Here is an 18,559-nt window from a genome sequence, read left to right as displayed (position 1 = left end):
GGAGGTGCACTAGACACTGTGACGTTTGCCTCCAAATTGTCCTTTAAGGGGACAATTACCTTTGGCTCATCCTCCCACTCGGTAGACCTCTGCGTGGATTCTGGGGCGGAGGGCAATTTTATGTCTTGTGCCTTCGCCCAACGTCACGCAATACCCCTGGTTATGCTATCCCAACCAGTAACGGTACGAGTGGTGAATGGGTCGACACTCCCCGCACAGATAACACATCAGACCATCCCTGTTACTCTGTCCCTGTCGCCATCCCATCAGGAGATTATTTCTCTACTCGTCATTCCTGAGGATATTGATGAGGTCCTGTTGGGGATACCTTGGCTACGGTACCACTCTCCTCACATCGAGTGGTCCTCAGGCAGAATTCTGGGATGGGGTGAATCATGTGGGGGTAGGTGTCACCGAGAGTGCGTTCAGGTTGCTACTACTGAGGTACCCGCAGATCTATCCTCTCTCCCCAAGCAATATTGGTCTTATGCAGACGTGTTCTCCAAGAAGGCGGCGGAGACCCTTCCGCCCCATCGCCCCTATGACTGTCCTATTGATCTCTTGCCTGGTGCTGAGCCTCCCCGGGGTCGAGTCTATCCATTATCTCTCCCGGAAACGGAGGCAATGTCTCAGTACATACAAGAGAATCTGGCAAGAGGGTTCATTAGGAAGTCAGTGTCACCTGCTGGGGCAGGGTTCTTCTTCGTGCAGAAGAAGAATGGAGAACTACGTCCATGCATAGACTACAGGGGTCTTAATGCTATCACAGTTAAGAACAAGTACCCTTTGCCGTTGATATCTGAGCTTTTCGATAGGCTTCGGGGAGCTAGAGTGTTTACGAAACTAGATCTGCGGGGTGCTTACAACCTGATTCGCATCCGTGAGGGGGACGAGTGGAAAACGGCATTTAACACCAGAGATGGGCACTATGAGTATCTGGTGATGCCCTTCGGGCTCTGTAATGCACCTGCCGTTTTTCAAGACTTTGTCAACGACATCTTCCGGGATATGCTTTCCACCTCAGTTGTAGTCTATCTGGATGATATTCTCATCTACTCTCCAGATATTGACTCCCACCGGAGAGATGTTGGCAGAGTCTTCGACCTCCTACGGGCAAACTCTCTTTACGCAAAGTTGGAGAAGTGTGTGTTTGAGCAGGAGTCCTTACCTTTCCTGGGCTATATCATCTCCGCCCAGGGATTGGCTATGGATCCTGCCAAACTACAGGCTGTGATGGACTGGCAAGAGCCCCATTCTCTTAAAGCGGTGCAGCGCTTTATGGGGTTCATAAACTATTACCGCCAGTTCATTCCCCACTTCTCAACTCTGGTGGCTCCCTTGGTAGCCCTCACCAAGAAGGGAGCGAATCCCAAATTGTGGTCGGAAGAGGTCTCCAAGGCCTTCACTTCTATTAATTCCCACTTTGCTAGCGCTCCCATCTTACATCGTCCCGATGTGGATAAGCCATTCCTACTGGAGGTGGATGCCTCGTCCGTTGGTGCTGGAGCAGTCCTCTACCAAAAGGATGCTCAAGGTCGGAAGCATCCATGCTTCTTCTTCTCCAAGACCTTCACGCCAGCGGAGAGGAACTACTCCATCGGGGACAGGGAGTTGCTAGCAATGAAGTTGGCCTTTTCGGAGTGGAGACACCTTCTGGAAGGTGCGCGGTTTCCCTTCCAAGTTTACACGGACCACAAAAATTTGGTCTATTTGCAGACAGCCCAGCGGCTAAATTCTCGCCAGGCCAGATGGTCCCTGTTCTTCTCCCGGTTCCACTTTTCCCTTCATTATCTCGCCGGGGAGAAGAATATCCGTGCTGACGCTCTCTCTCGCTCCCTTATGTCAACTGAGGAGGAGGAAGAGGAGCCTCGGCTTATTGTCCCTTCCGAGAGCCTGAGAACCGTGGCGCCGGTATCGCTAGAGTCTGTGCCTCCGGGCAAGACTTTTGTGCCCATTAATTTGCGACCGGAGGTTCTCTCTTGGGCTCATTCGTCCAGGGTGGGTGGACACTTTGGGACAAAGAGGACATCTGAGCTACTGGCGAGGACGTACTGGTGGCCGCATATGGTCCGGGATGTCAGGGATTATGTTCTGGCATGTGTCTCCTGCGCCAAAAATAAATCTCCGCGTCAAAGGCCAGCTGGTTTGCTCTATCCCTTGCCGGTGGCAGATAGGCCCTGGGAGATGGTCGGGATGGACTTTGTTGTGGGTTTGCCCAAGTCTCGCGGCTGTACCATCATTTGGGTCATCACCGATCATTTCTCAAAAATGGTGCATTTGGTGCCGCTGCCGCGGTTACCTTCTGCACGGGCCTTGGCAGCGTTGTTCATCAGACATATCTTCCGCCTACATGGTATGCCAGACAAAATTGTCAGTGACCGGGGTCCCCAGTTTGCGTCTCAGTTCTGGAGAGAGCTCTGTCGTCTTCTCAGTATTGAGTTGAATCTCTCTTCCGCTTATCATCCCGAGACGAATGGGTTGGTAGAGAGGGCCAACCAGACCTTGGTCACATACCTGCGACATTTTGTTTCAGCCAGGCAGGATGACTGGGCATCCTTGCTATCATGGGCAGAGTTTGCACTGAACAACGCCGTTGCCGACTCCACTGGACAAACCCCATTCCTCCTCAACTATGGTCAGCATCCACGGGTACCTGTGCCTATGCCCGTGTCTTCCGCCGACTCCAGGGTGGCAGACTGGGCTGTGGAGGCACGGGATATTTGGGACCGCACTCAGGATGCCATTCGCGCCCCGCCCCGACCTTTGCTCCTGGTGACTTGGTGTGGCTCTCCGCCCGTAACATCAGGCTGCGAGTTGAGTCCACTAAATTTGCTCCTCGCTACTTGGGTCCATTCAAGGTCCTCGAGCAGGTTAATCCTGTGGTCTATCGTTTGGCCCTTCCGCCACGCCTGGGTATCACCGACACCTTTCATGTGTCCCTCTTGAAACCCGTGTATATGTCCCGCTTTTCCGAGTCATCTGCTGGGACATCGGGTTCGTCTACGGACGATTATGAGGTGAACGCTATTTTGGGGTGCAAGGTGGTGCGTGGTAAAAAATTTTATTTGGTGGACTGGAAGGGTTATGGCCCCGAGGACAGGTCCTGGGAGCCTGTTGAGCACATTCGGGCCCCGCAGCTCATTGCTGCCTTCGAACGTAGCGAGGCCCAAGGAGGGGGGGGCCCTAGGAGGGGGGGTAATCTTAGGGGTCGAGTTCCCGCTTCTGCACAGGGGGAATCTCGAGCCACTTCCGCTGCGGTCTCCCATTCTTGTCCAGCCGCAATGGAGCCTGCTCAGCAAGGACGTCGGTCCCAGCGTCTTGCTCATTCTCACTCTGTTCTGAGAGTTAGTGCTGCTTCTCCAGTCTCTGCCTTTAAAGTCAGTGCTGGTCAGCAGCGAGCGGACTTCTCTGGGACTAAGTCCTTGTCTGCATGTACTGAGCATGCCCAGCGTAAGGTCTCCCGTTGGAGATCGAGGGTCATGTGCTCAGGCTCTGCAGCACATTCCATTGGTCCTCTTGGCAGGTCCTAGAAGGGCAAAAGTGCTGTGGCCACTTCCTGTGCTGCTGCTATATAAACTGCGCATGACCGCACGGCCATGCGCTAGTATTGTTTTACAATTGCTTATGTGTGTATGTTGTGAGTGCAAGTCGTCCTTGGAAACCCCTACCCTATTGAATGTCTGTTCGCGGAAGGTGTATGGCTGCTACCTAGCGCCCGACTTAGCCTACAGCACTAACACACATCACAGCGTCCTGTAGCTGTGCCTGCCAGTACGGCGCCGTGCGCCTGCCTTGCGCTTTCCATACCCGAGTCTGGGTGGTTAGTGGCGTCCGTTATTGCGCCATCGCTCGCACTCTTGTGCACATAGTTTGCTTAAGGTTCTCTACACACCCAGTTGCGGTGTTACGCCAGCAAGGGTCTAATCGGGCTCCAATTCCTTCTGGGGTTAAGTCCGCTGACCACTTGCTCGCGCACTAGTGCGGTACTGCGGTCCTGTGAATTAACAGGATCGCTTTCTTCACGCTGGGTGAGGTTTAACCCACGCGTGTATACTTTAGTGTACCGCCATATTGTCTGCTAATTGCTAGCAGCAGGTTCTCACCTGCACGGTGGACCCCGGACTGCAAACGCACCTTTATCATCTGTCTTGGTGCGTTCCGCCAGTCCTAACACCCTTCATCACCCCCTTAGTTAGGGAAACATAAAAAAAATTTAAAAAATGTATTTATTTCCATTTTCCCATTAGGCTTAGGGCTAGGGTTAGGGCTAAGGTTAGGGTTAGGGCTAGGGTTAGGGTTTGGGCTAGGGTTAGGGTTGGGGTTAGGGTTAGGGTTGGGGCTAGGGTTGGGGTTAGGGTTGGGGCTAAGGTTGGGGTTAGGGTTGGGGCTAGGGTTAGGGTTGGGGCTAAGGTTGGGGCTAAAGTTAGGGTTGGGGCTAAATTTAGGGTTAGTGTTGGGGTTAAAGTTAGGGTTGGGGCTAAAGTTAGGGTTGGGGCTAAAGTTAGGGTTAGGGTTACATTTACAGTTGGGATTAGGGCTAGGGGTGTGTCAGGGTTAGGGATGTGGTTAGGGTTGTGGTTGGGATTAGGGTTAGGGGTGTGTTTGTATTAGGGTTTCAGTTAGAATTGGAGGTTTCCACTGTTTAGGCACATCAGGCCTCTCCAAACGCGCCATGGCATCCGACCTCAATTACAGCTAATTCAGCGTTGAAAAAGTAAAACAGTGGTCCTTCCCTTCCGAGCTCTCCCATGCGCCCAAACATGGGTTTACCCCAACATATGGGGTATCAGCATACTCAGGACAAATTGGACAACAACTATAGGGGTCTAACTACAGGGATCTAATCTCTTGTTACCCTTGGGAAAATAAAAATTTGGGGGTCTAAAAAAAAAACATTTTTGTGGGAAAAAAATTATTTTTTATTTTCACGACTCTGCGTTATAAACTGTAGTGAAACACTTGGGGGTTCAAAGCTGTCAAAACACATCTAGGTAAGTTCCTTAGGGGGTCTACTTTCCAAAATGGTGTCACTTCTGGGGGGTTTCTACTGTTTAGGTGCTGTTTAGGTGCATCAGGGGCTCTGCAAATGCAACATGACGCCTGCAGACCAATCTATTAAGTCTGCATTCCAAATGGCGCTCCTTCCCTTCCAAGCTCTGCCATGCGCCCAAACAGTGGTTCTTCCCCACATATGAGGTATCAGCGTACTCAGGACAAATTGGACAACAACTTTTGGGGTCCAATTTCTTTTGTTACCCTTGGGAAAATAAAAATTTGGGGGGCCAAAAAAACATTTTTGTGGGAAAAAAATTTATTTTTATTTTCACGGCTCTGCGTTAAAAACTGTAGTGAAACACTTGGGGGTTCAAAGTTCTCACAACACATCTAGATAAGTTCCTTGGGGGGGTCTAGTTTCCAAAATGGTGTCACTTCTGGGGGGAATCTACTGTTTAGGTGCATCACGGGCTTTGCAAATGCAACGTGACGCCTGCAGACCAATCCATCTAAGTCTGCATTCCAAATGATGCTCCTTCCCTTCCGAGCTCTGCCATGCACACAAACGGTGGTTCCCCCCCACATATGGGGTATAAGCGTACTCATGACAAATTGGATAACAACTTTTGGGGTCGAATTTTTCCTGTTACCCTTGGGAAAATACAAAACTGGGGGCTAAAATATAATTTTTGTGAAAAAAAATTATTTTCACGGCTCTGCATTATAAACTGCAGTGAAACACTTGGGGGTTCAAAGCTGTCAAAACACAAAAAAATGATTTTTTATTTTTACGGCTCTGCATTATAAACTTCTGTGAAGCACTTGGTGAGTTAAAGTGCTCACCACACATCTAGATAAGTTCCTTAGGGGGTCTACTTTCCAAAATGGTGTCACTTGTGGGGGGTTTCAATGTTTAGGCCCATCAGGGGCTCTCCAAACGTGACACGGTGTCCCATCTCAATTCCAGTCAGTTTTGCATTGAAAAGTCAAATGGCGCTCCTTTCCTTCCGAGCTCTGCCATGCGCCCAAACAGTGGTTTACCCCCACATGTCTGATATCGGCGTACTCAGAACAAATGGCACAACAACTTTTGGGGTCCAATTTCTTCTCTTACCCATGGGAAAATAAAAAATTGGGGGCAAAAATATCATATTTGTGAAAAAATATGATTTTTTATTTTTACGGCTCTGCATTATAAACTTCTGTGAAGCACTTGGTGGGTTAAAGTGCTCACCACACATCTAGATAAGTTCCTTAGGGGGTCTACTTTCCAAAATGGTGTCACTTGTGGGGGGTTTCAATGTTTAGGCACATCAGGGGCTTTCTAAACGCAACTTGGCGTCCCAACTCAATTCCAGTCAATTTTGCATTGAAAAGTCAAACGGCGCTCCTTCCCTTCCGAGCTCTGCCATGCGCCCAAACAGTGGTTTACCCTCACATGTGGGGTATCGGCATACTCAGAGCAAATGGCACAACAACTTTTGGCATCCAATTTCTTCTCTTACCCTTGCGAGAAAAAAGAACAAATTGGAGCTGAAATAAATTTTTTGTGAAAAAAAGTTAAATGTTAATTTTTTTTAAAACATTCCAAAAATTCCTGTAAAACACCTGAAGGGTTAATAAACTTCTTGAATGTGGTTTTGAGCACCTTGAGGGGTGCAGTTTTTAGAATGGTGTCACACTTGGTTATTTTCTATCATATAGACCCCTCAAAATGACTTCAAATGTGATGTGGTCCCTAAAAAATATTGGTGTTGTAAAAATGAGAAATTGCTGGTCAACTCTTAACCCTTATAACTCCCTAACAAAAAAAATGTTTGGTTACAAAATTGTGCTGATGTAAAGTAGACATGTGGGAAATGTTACTTATTAATTATTTTACATGACATATCTCTGTGATTTAAGGGCATAAAAATTCAAATTTGGAAAATTGCAAAATTTTCAAAATTTTCGCCAAATTTCCATTTTTTTCACAAATAAAAATTATATTATATTTTTTAATATTATTATATCGATATAATTATATCGAAGAAATTTTACCACTATCATGAAGTACCATATGTCATGAGAAAACATTGTCAGAATTGCCAAGATCAGTTGAAGCGGTCCAGAATTATAACATCATAAAGGACAGTGGTCAGAATCGTAAAAATTGGCCCGGTCATTAACGTGCAAACCACCCTTGGGGGTAAAGGGGTTAAATGAGGTGTGTGTACTGTATATACGTACTGTATACTGTCTTTTGGTCTGTACTGCATATATATATGTCATTGAGACACATTTATATATATATATATATATATATATATATTTACATTTCACACAGCACTAGACAGCTTAAAAGCCGGTAATTCAATTACCGGCTTTTGCTATCTCTTTATCAAACCCGACAGGATATGAGACATGGTTTACATACAGTAAACCATTTCATATCCCTTATTTTTTTTTTTACATATTCCTCACTACTAATGTTAGAAGTGTCTGTGTGTGAAATTTGGAGGCTCTAGGTGTTAAAATAAAGGGTTAGATCACGGAAAAAACTGGCGTGGGCTCGGGCACAATTTTCTCCGCCAGAGTGGGAAAGCCAGTGACTGAGGGCAGATATTAATAGCCTAGAGAGGGACCTTGGTTATTGGTCCCCCCGGCTAAAAACATCTGCCCCCAGCCACTCCAATAGCAATGAGTAACAGGAGAAAATGGAACCCAAATTATGTTGTGCAATTTCTCCTGAGTATGCAGATACTCCACATGTGGGGGAAAACTACTGTTTGGGAGCAAGCTAGGGCTCAGACAGGAAGGAGTAATGTTTTTGAATGCAGACTTTGATGGAATAGTCTGAGGGTGTTATGTTGCTTTTAGAGAGCCCCTGATGTGCCTAAACTGTGGAAACTCCCCACAAGTGACCCTATTTTGGAACCAAGACTCCTCAAGAAATGTATCTAGACATGTGATGAGCACCTTCACCCAAATGTGCTTCACAGAATTTTTCCCACAAAATTGTTTTTAGCCCCATTTTTTTCATTTTCACAAGGATACCAGGAGAAAATGAACACCAAAATCTGTTGTGCAATTTCTCCTGAGTACAATGATATCCCATATGTGTTTGAAAACTGATTTTGAGGCACAGTGCAAAGCTCAGAAGGGAAGAAGCTCCATAGTGGAATTCAGATTTTGCTGAAATTGTTTGAGGGTTCAAATTGCATATCCCCTGATATGCCAGAGCAGCAAAAACTCCAATAAGTGACCCTAAGTGACATCTAAGAGTGCAGTTATCATATTGACACCACTTGTTTTTTATGGGACGAGTTGACGTTTTTTATTGAAAAAATAATCATTTTTGCATCTCTCTATTGTGAGAGTTACTGTATACTCGAGAATAAGCCGACCCGAGTATAAGCCGGCCCGAGTATAAGCCGAGGCACCTACTTTTGCCACGGAAAACTGGGTAGCTTATTGACTTGAGTATAAGCCGGGTATGCATTCATTCCTGTCCTGCTATGCATGGCACCCCATTCCCTGTCCTGGTATGAATGCCTTCCCATCCCTGTACCTGTCTGCATGCCTCCCCTGGCCCTGTCATTGTATGCATTCCTCCCTCTTCCCTGTCCTGGTATGCATGCCTCCCCATGCTTGATCCTGTCTGCATGCCTCCCCTGCTTCTTCAATGTATGCATGCCTCCCCCCCGTTCAGTCTCTGTCTGCATGCCTCCCCCATTCAATTCCTGTATGTGGAGTGCCCCCAAGGGCTAGGGGAACTCGGTACCAGGCCCTTCGGTTCTCGTCGGGGATGTCACGGTGGCTGACCCGGTCCGTGGCCCTAGGGACGTCCGTTGTAAAAGGGGGAAAGGTCTTTAAAGGGGAAATGTTTGTGACGCCATCTGTGGTATTCGGTCAGGGTGACCGACGCTGCTTAGGGGTCCGCTGGGGTGAAGTTATAGCAGCTAGATGGTATACTTTCCCACAGGTGAAGTATGTCCTTAGGGCTTCCCAGAGTGTAGATGGTGGATGGTGTGAGGCGCAGTGAAGAACGAGGACACAAGGGTGCAGTTTCTTTACCTTTTTACTGAAGGCTTCATCGTCCACAGTCCATAGCACCAGATCACAGGGCAGGCAGAGTCCGCCCGGTCTGAAGGCAAATCCAGAGTCCCCTTATCCAGGTGGAGATCAGTAGCCTTCCTCTAGCACCTGAGTGTTGTAGCACCTCCCTGCTGAGCTTCTCGGTGAGGTCCTCACAACTGATGTTGGTGTTCTAGATGTTCTGTCTCTTTCTCTCTGTCCCCCAGATGGTATGGATAGGACAAACCCGTATGACTGATGGCCTGAGGCTTTTTACAGGGACCCTACGATGCCCCAGCCCCAACAAGGTGCCACCGTGCCTCCTGGGTATGGGTCGGGCAACTAATATGGAACTAGCTGTCCTGCCAGTCTCTGAAGCAAGGCTTGGAGACAATTGCTCCCTCAGTGTTCTGGCTACCGGCTTCTGCGCCCCAGAAGGAGGCAGCCTTTTACAGGGCAGAACTCCTTCTGGTTTTCTCTCCTTTCGCTATGACTTTGTTTCTCACTCTCAGCAGCGCAATTCCCTTCGTGTCCTTTCTTAGGATGCTACCGCACATGGGGCAGTCGCAGCTCCGTAGCCTTCTATCTAGGCCTCTGACAGGATCCCACCCCTGTCAGGGACCTCTCTGTCTGCAATGGTTTGATGTTCCTCCTTTCCCCGGTCTGCCTGACAGGTGCTGCCTGGGTGAAACCCAGTCAGCTTCTGACTCAGTCAATCCCCAGTCAGCTTCTGCCTGGGTCAATGCCCAGTCAGCTTCTGCCTAACTTCCTATCCAAGCCACCAGTTTTACCCAACTGTGAGGAGTGCCCTAATAGATAGGAGCATAGCTCCCCCTGGTGGACTGAAGTGTGTTGTGTGGTTTGTGATACCTGGTAAGGTGATCTCCTTTATTGCCTTCAGACGTAACATCACTCCCCCTGGTGGAAGAATGACATTACTGCAACGACCAGGACCCTGGGGCGCTGCACTTGCATGCCCCCCTCTTCCCTTTCCTGGTATGAATGCCTTCCCGTCCCTGCACCTGTCTGCATGCCTCCCCCATTACGTTGCTGTATGCATGCCTCCTTATTCCCTATACCTATGTGCATGTTTCCTATGGAAAAAAAAAGCATCATAGTCACCTAACTGCGCACCCTGGGTGCTGGCACTGCATCTCATTCTGGCCTGCTCCTGCCTGCAGCTCTTCCTGTGCTCAGTGATCATGTGGTACTGCTCATTAAGGTGATGAATATGTGCTGCACCCCTATGGGAGTGGAGACGCGCCATATTCATCACTTTAATGAGCGGTACCAAGTGACCACTGAGCACAGGAAGAGCTGCAGACAGGCCCGGACGGTTTTCTGTACTGTGACTCGTGTATAAGCTTAGGGGTGCTGAAAACTCGGCTTATACACGAGTATATACGGTATATATTTTTTATTTCTCTGCTGAATGACCTTTTGTTCAGCAGTATGACAAAAAAGCATTGTTTTTTTTGCCCTTGTTTTTTTTTTGTTTTTGTTTTACAGTATTCACTGAAGGGGTTAACTAGTGTGACAGTTTTCTGAGGTCGTTCTGGACATGGCAATACCAAACATGCACTTTTTTGTTTATTTTACATAAAAATACAAATTTATGGGTACAATATATTTTTATTAATTTTTTATTATTTTGTGACTTTTTAAAAAATATTTACAATTTTTTTTATCCTTTTTTTCGTTTTTTAATTAGTCCCTTTTTGGAACTTTCACTTTCGCAGTCTGTCTATGTTATCAGCATAGTCTAATAAACTTGCTAGAGCAGGGTGATCCGGATGTCATCATGGCGAAGTTGGGTCACTATGACAAAGATGAAGTCCCTGAGATGACGTAGTGGAGGCGCCGATCCGTGCTCAGAGGGTGTTAGGACTGGCGGAACGCACCAAGAGAGATGATATAGATGCGTTCGCAGTCCGGGGTCCACCATGCAGGTGAAACCTGCTGCTAGGAAATGACAGACAATATGGCGGTATTCAAAAGTATACACGCGTGGGTTAAACCTCACCCAGCGTGAAGAAAGCGATCCTGTTGCGTCACAGGACCGCGGTACCACACATAGAGCGCGAGCAAGTGGTCAGCGAACTAGACCCCAACAGGGATTGTAGTCCGATTAGACCCTTGCTGGCACTACACCGCAACTGGGTGTGAAAGGAATTATATAATTAAGGCACCGAAGTGCGAACTGTGCCGTGCTGGCAGGCACCACTAAGCACCCAGACGTGGGTCAGGAAGCGCACACTGGCGCGTGGCACCGCACTGGCGGTCACAGCAGTAGACGCTGACACGTGTGTGACACGTTGAGTGATAAGTCGGGCGCTAGATAGCAGCCATACTCCATACGCGAACAATCATACAATAGGGTAGGGGTATTTAAAGAACGACTTGCACTCACAACAAACACACGTATTAAATTGTACACTAGCGCATGGCCGTGCGGTCATGCGCAGTTTATATAGTTGCAGGACAGGAAGCGGCCACAGAAACTTTGCCCTTCCAAGACCTGCCAAGAGGACCAATAGAATGCGCTGCAGAGTCTGAGCACATGACCCTCGATCTCCAACGGGAGATCTTGCCCTGGGCATGCTCAGTGTGCGCAGACAAGGACTTAGTCCCAGAGAAGTCCACTCGCTGCTGACCAGTATAGGCTTTACAGGCAGAAGCTGGAGAAGCAGCAGTAACTCTTCTCACAGAGTCAGACTGAGCGAGACGCTGGGATCGACGTCCCTGCTGAGCAGGCTCCACTGCGGCTGGAGGAGAATGGGAGACCGCAGCGGAGACGGATCGAGATTCCCCCTGTGCAGCAGAGGAAACTCGACTCCTAACATGCCCCCCCCTCCTTGGGCCTCGCTACGTTCGAAGGCAGCAATGAGCTGTGGGGCCCGAATGTTTTCAGCAGGCTCCCATGACCTGTTCTCTGGACCATAACCCTTCCAATCCACCAGATAAAACTTTTTGCCGCGTACCACCTTACACCCCAAAATAGCGTTCACCTCGTAATCGTCCGTAGACGAACCCGATGTCCCGGCAGATGACTCGGAAAACCGGGACATGTATACGGGTTTCAAGAGGGACACATGAAAGGTGTCGGTGATACCCAAGCGTGGAGGAAGAGCCAGGCGGTAGACCACAGGATTAACCTGTTCGAGAACCTTGAAGGGACCCAAGTAGCGAGGCGCAAACTTAGTGGACTCAACTCGCAGCCTGATGTTACGGGCGGAGAGCCACACCAAGTCGCCAGGAGCAAAGGTCGGAGCGGGGCGCCGATGAACATCGGCGGAGGACCTCATTCTTTCCTTGGAAGCCCGAATGGCATCCTGAGTGCGATCCCAAATGTCCCGTGCCTCCACAGCCCAGTCTGCCACCCTGGAATCGGCGGAAGACACGGGCATGGGCACAGGTACCCGCGGATGCTGACCATAGTTAAGGAGGAATGGGGTCTGTCCAGTGGAGTCAGCTACAGCATTGTTAAGAGCAAACTCCGCCCACGGTAGCAAAGATGCCCAGTCATCTTGTTTAGCAGAGACAAAATGTCGCAGATATGTGACCAAGGTCTGGTTGGCTCTCTCCACCAACCCATTCGTCTCAGGATGATATGCCGAAGAGAGATTCAACTCGATACTGAGAAGGCGACAAAGCTCTCTCCAGAACCGAGACGCAAACTGGGGACCTCGGTCACTGACAATTTTGTCTGGCATACCGTGAAGACGGAAGATGTGTTTAACAAACAATGCTGCCAAGGCCCGTGCAGAAGGTAGCCGGGGAAGCGGCACCAAATGCACCATTTTAGAAAAATGGTCGGTGATAACCCAAATGACAGTACAGCCACGTGACTTGGGCAAACCCACCACAAAGTCCATCCCGACCATCTCCCAGGGCCTGTCTGCCACCGGCAGAGGGTATAACAACCCAGCTGGCCGTTGACGGAGAGACTTATTTTTGGCACAAGAGACACATGCCCGAACGTAGTCTCCAACGTCACGAACCATATGTGGCCACCAATACATTCTCGCCAACAACTCAGATGTCCTCTTTGCCCCAAAGTGTCCACCCACTCTGGACGAATGAGCCCACGAGAGAACCTCCGGACGCAAATTGATGGGGACAAAAGTCTTGCCCGGAGGCACAGACTCAAGCGAAACCGGAGCTACGGTTCTCAGACTCTCTGAAGGGACAATGAGCCGAGGCTCGTCCTCCTCCTCCACAGTTGACACCAGGGAGCGAGAGAGAGCGTCAGCACGAATGTTCTTCTCCCCGGCGAGATAATGTAGAGTGAAGTGGAACCGGGAGAAAAACAAGGATCATCTGGCCTGACGAGAATTCAGCCGCTGGTCTGTCTGTAAATAGACCAAATTCTTGTGGTCCGTGTAGACTTGGAATGGGAACCGAGCACCCTCCAAGAGATGTCTCCATTCCGAAAAGGCCAACTTCATTGCCAGCAACTCCCTATCCCCGATGGAGTAATTTCTCTCCGCTGGTGAGAAGGTTTTTGAGAAGAAGAAGCATGGATGCTTCCGACCTTGAGCATCCTTTTGATAGAGGACTGCTCCTGCACCAACGGAAGAGGCATCCACCTCCATTAGGAATGGCTTATCCACCTCGGGACGATGTAAGATGGGAGCGCTAGCAAAGTGGGACTTAATAGAAGTGAAGGCCTTGGAGACCTCTTCGGACCACGATTTAGGATTCGCTCCCTTGTTGGTGAGGGATACCAAGGGAGCTACCAGGGTTGAGAAGTGGGGGATGAACTGACGATAGTAATTTATGAACCCCATAAAGCGCTGCACCGCTTTCAGAGAATGGGGTTCCTGCCAGTCCATCACTGCCTGTAGTTTGGCAGGATCCATAGCCAATCCCTGGGCCGAGATGATGTAGCCCAGGAAAGGTAAAGACTCCTGCTCAAACATACACTTCTCCAATTTGGCATAGAGGGAGTTTGCCCGTAGGAGGTCGAAGACTTTGCAAACATCTCTCCGGTGGGAGTCAATATCTGGAGAGTAGATAAGAATATCATCCAGATAGACTACGACCGAGGTGGAAAGCATATCCCGGAAGATATCGTTCACAAAGTCTTGGAAAACGGCTGGGGCATCACAGAGCCCGAAGGGCATCACCAGATATTCATAGTGCCCATCCCTGGTGTTAAAGGCCGTCTTCCATTCGTCCCCCTCACGGATGCGAATCAGGTTGTAAGCACCCCGCAAATCTAATTTAGTAAATACCCTTGCTCCCCGAAGTCTATCGAATAACTCAGATATCAAGGGCAAAGGATACTTATTCTTAACGGTGATGGCGTTAAGACCCCTGTAGTCTATGCATGGGCGCAATTCCCCATTCTTCTTCTGCACGAAGAAGAACCCTGCCCCAGCAGGTGACACTGACTTCCTAATGAATCCTCTTGCCAGATTTTCCTGGATGTACTGTGACATTGCCTCCATCTCCGGGAGAGATAGCGGATAAACTCGACCCCGGGGAGGCTCAGCACCAGGCAAGAGATCAATAGGACAGTCATAGGGTCGATGAGGCGGAAGGACCTCCGCCGCCTTTTTGGAGAACACGTCTGCATAAGCCCAATACTGCTTGGGGAGAGAGGATAGATCTGCGAGTACCTCAGTAGTAGCAACCTGAACGCACTCCCTCTGACACCTACCCCCACAAGATTCACCCCAACCCAGAATTCTGCCTGAGGACCACTCGATATGAGGAGAGTGGCACCGTAGCCAAGGTATTCCCAACAGGACCTCATCAATTCCTTCCGGAATGACGAGCAGAGAAATTATCTCCTGATGAGATGGCGACATGGACAGAGTAAAAGGGATGGTCTGGTGTGTTATCTGTGAGGGCAATGTCGACCCATTCACCACTCGCACCGTTACTGGTTGAGCAAGCATAACCAGGGGTATTGCGTGACGTTGGGCAAAGGCAGAAGACATAAAATTGCCCTCCGCCCCAGAATCCACGCAGAGCTCTACCGAGTGGGAGAATGAGCCAATAGTAATTGTCCCCTTAAAGGACAATTTAGAGGCAAACGCCGCCGTGTCTAGTGTACCTCCACCTACTACCACTAGACGCTGACGTTTCCTCGACCGCTGAGGACATCTGGAGGCTAGATGTCCTGACTGCTGGCAAACATGACAGACCCTGAGTGCACAAGCGGTCCGGGACTTAGATGCTGCTTGTGACACTTCCCTGGCCTCATGTGACTCAGGAACCAGGACCGGAAATTCCAGAGGTTTGGCGAAAGTAGGAGCCAGCCGAAACCTCTGCCTACACTGGGCTCGCTCTAACCTCCGCTAGTTAAAACGGAGGTCAATTCGAGTGGAGACAGTTATTAACTCCTCCAGTGTGGCAGGAATCTCCCTAGTGGCCAGAGCGTCCTTTACGTGGTCAGCCAAGCCCCTCCAAAATATGGGGATAAGAGCTTTATCCGACCAATCCAGCTCAGATGCTAAGGTGCGGAATTGGACGGCAAAATGACTGACCAAGGACTCACCCTGAGTTAATGCCAGCAATTGGAGCGCAGTATCATGGGTGACTTGAGGTCCTAAAAAGACCTGTTTCAGAGCGCTCAGAAACAGCGGAGCACTCTGCACCACATGATCGCCACGCTCCCACAGCGGCGTAGCCCATTCCAACGCCCTGTCCGACAATAGAGACAGAATAAATCCCACCTTAGCCCGCTCTGTGGGAAAACGTGTAGCCAGGAGCTCGAGGTGAATAGAGCACTGACTCACAAATCCCCTACAAAACTTGCTATCACCAGAAAATTTTTCTGGCAGCGGGAGGCGAGATAATGTCGGAACAGGGGTAGCAATGGACATAGTAGCTGCAGCCACGCTGGCAGCCTGTACAGCTACTGCAGTAACATCCACAGCTGAGGTCGCGCTCTCGAGAGCCGCCAACCTACCCTCCAGCTGCTGGATATGCCGCAGAGATTGCTGTTTGTCTGTCATCACTAGCCAGACCCGGGCGCTAGTGTAATGTTAGGACTGGCGGAACGCACCAAGAGAGATGATATAGATGCGTTCGCAGTCCGGGGTCCACCGTGCAGGTGAAACCTGCTGCTAGGAAATGACAGACAATATGGCGGTATTCAAAAGTATACACGCGTGGGTTAAACCTCACCCAGCGTGAAGAAAGCGATCCTGTTGCGTCACAGGACCGCGGTACCGCACATAGAGCGCGAGCAAGTGGTCAGCGAACTAAACCCCAACAGTGATTGTAGTCCGATTAGACCCTTGCTGGCACTACACCGCAACTGGGTGTGAAAGGAATTATATAATTAAGGCACCGAAGTGCGAACTGTGCCGTGCTGGCAGGCACCACTAAGCACCCAGACGTGGGTCAGGAAGCGCACACTGGCGTGTGGCACCGCACTGGCGGTCACAGCAGTAGACGCTGACATGTGTGTGACACGTTGAGTGATAAGTCGGGCGCTAGATAGCAGCCATACTCCATACGCGAACAATCATACAATAGGGTAGGGGTATTTAAAGAACGACTTGCACTCACAACAAACACACGTATTAAATTGTACACTAGCGCATGGCCGTGCGGTCATGCGCAGTTTATATAGTTGCAGGACAGGAAGCGGCCACAGAAACTTTGCCCTTCCAAGACCTGCCAAGAGGACCAATAGAATGCGCTGCAGAGTCTGAGCACATGACCCTCGATCTCCAACGGGAGATCTTGCCCTGGGCATGCTCAGTGTGCGCAGACAAGGACTTAGTCCCAGAGAAGTCCACTCGCTGCTGACCAGTATAGGCTTTACAGGCAGAAGCTGGAGAAGCAGCAGTAACTCTTCTCACAGAGTCAGACTGAGCGAGACGCTGGGATCGACGTCCCTGCTGAGCAGGCTCCACTGCGGCTGGAGGAGAATGGGAGACCGCAGCGGAGACGGATCGAGATTCCCCCTGTGCAGCAGAGGAAACTCGACTCCTAACAGAGGGGGCCCCATCTCTCCCTGCCTTCCAAATGCTGTGAGCCATATCGATTGCAGCATTTGGAGGGTTAAACTGCCTGGAGCTATGCGGGCACTCCTGGCAGTGAGAGACGGGTGTCAGCTATCATATTAGCTGAACACCCAGCAGGGATCACGCCCGCACATCTTTTGTGATGTTCTGTGTGTGCAAAATCGCCAGGACTTTCCCAGTATGTCCAACATTGGCTACGTCCAAAGTCATGAAGTGCCTAATGTCCGAAAGGTCAGGTTTCCATTTAGCTTCCTCTTTAGCCTGTCTAGAACTATTTTATTGCCTTTATAAATAATATTAATCTTCTTTGTAAAGTAAAAACATTTTCAGCAGCATTTTCCAATTTATTACAGGGTGTTGTGACACACAATCACAATTGGATGCAATATACAGAAGGGAAAAAACAGTTGTGTGAGAAAGTGTTTGCCCCTTCCTGATTTCCTATTTCTTTGCATGTTTGCTACACTTAAATCTTTCAGATCACCAAACCAATTTAAATATAAGACACAGATTATACATGTAAGCACAAAATGCAGTTTTTAAATGAAGGTCTTTATTATTAAGAGAAAAAGAAAACCAAACTTACAGGGCCCTATGTGAAAATGTGATTGCCCCCTAAACCTAATAACTGGTTGGGCCACCCTTACATAGTTACATAGTTACATAGTTATTAAGGTTGAAGGAAGACTTTAAGTCTATCTAGTTCAACCCATAGCCTAACCTAACTTGCCCTAACATGTCGCAGCATCAACTGCAATCTAGCATTTGTGATAACTTGCAATGAGTTTTTCACAAAGCTCTAGAGAAATTTTGACCCACTCAACTTTGCAGAATTGTTGAAATTCAGTCACATTTGGAAGATTTCCAAGCATAAACCACCTTTTTAAAGTCATGCAACAGCATTTGAGTCAGAATAAGGTCAAGACTTTGAATAGGCCACTCCAAAGTCTTAATTTTGTTTTTCTGAGACATTCAGAGGTGGACTTGCTGGTGTGTTTAGGATCATTGTCCTGCTACATAACCCAAATGTGCATAAGCTTAAGGTCATGAACAGATGGCTGGACACTCTCCTTCAGGATTTCTTGGTAGAGAGCAGAATTAATGGTTACACTTACTACAGCAAGCCTTCCAGGTCTTGAAGCAGCAAAACAGCCCCAGACTATCACACTACCACCACCATATTTTACTGTTGTGTTACAACCAGTTCTGGCCCTGTACCCAGTTCTGGCGCTGCTCCCAGTTCTGGTCCCTCACCCGCTCCTGCTCCTGAGGCTGCCCCTGTACCTCTGTGAGGTCCATGTCTGGATCCTCGCTCTTTGTCTGTCCCTCGGCGTCCTTCTGCTTCTCTCTCCCCCACTTCCTGGCACGCTGCCAGCAGGCCTCCAGGGAGAGTGCTTAGGACACTCGCGCTTACCTCCAGTCTCTTAAAGAGACAGCGCACATTTTTTTAAAATTCCAATTAACCAATGGCAGCGCACTGATTACTACTTCTGGCCCCTCTGTCAAAGGGAGGGTGCCAG

The sequence above is a fragment of the Ranitomeya imitator genome, chromosome 4 (genome assembly GCF_032444005.1).
Source record: "Ranitomeya imitator isolate aRanImi1 chromosome 4, aRanImi1.pri, whole genome shotgun sequence".
In the NCBI taxonomy this organism is placed as follows: Eukaryota; Metazoa; Chordata; class Amphibia; order Anura; family Dendrobatidae; genus Ranitomeya; species Ranitomeya imitator.
The sequence above is the reverse complement of the archived record's forward strand: the minus strand, read 5'-3'. Positions refer to the sequence as shown.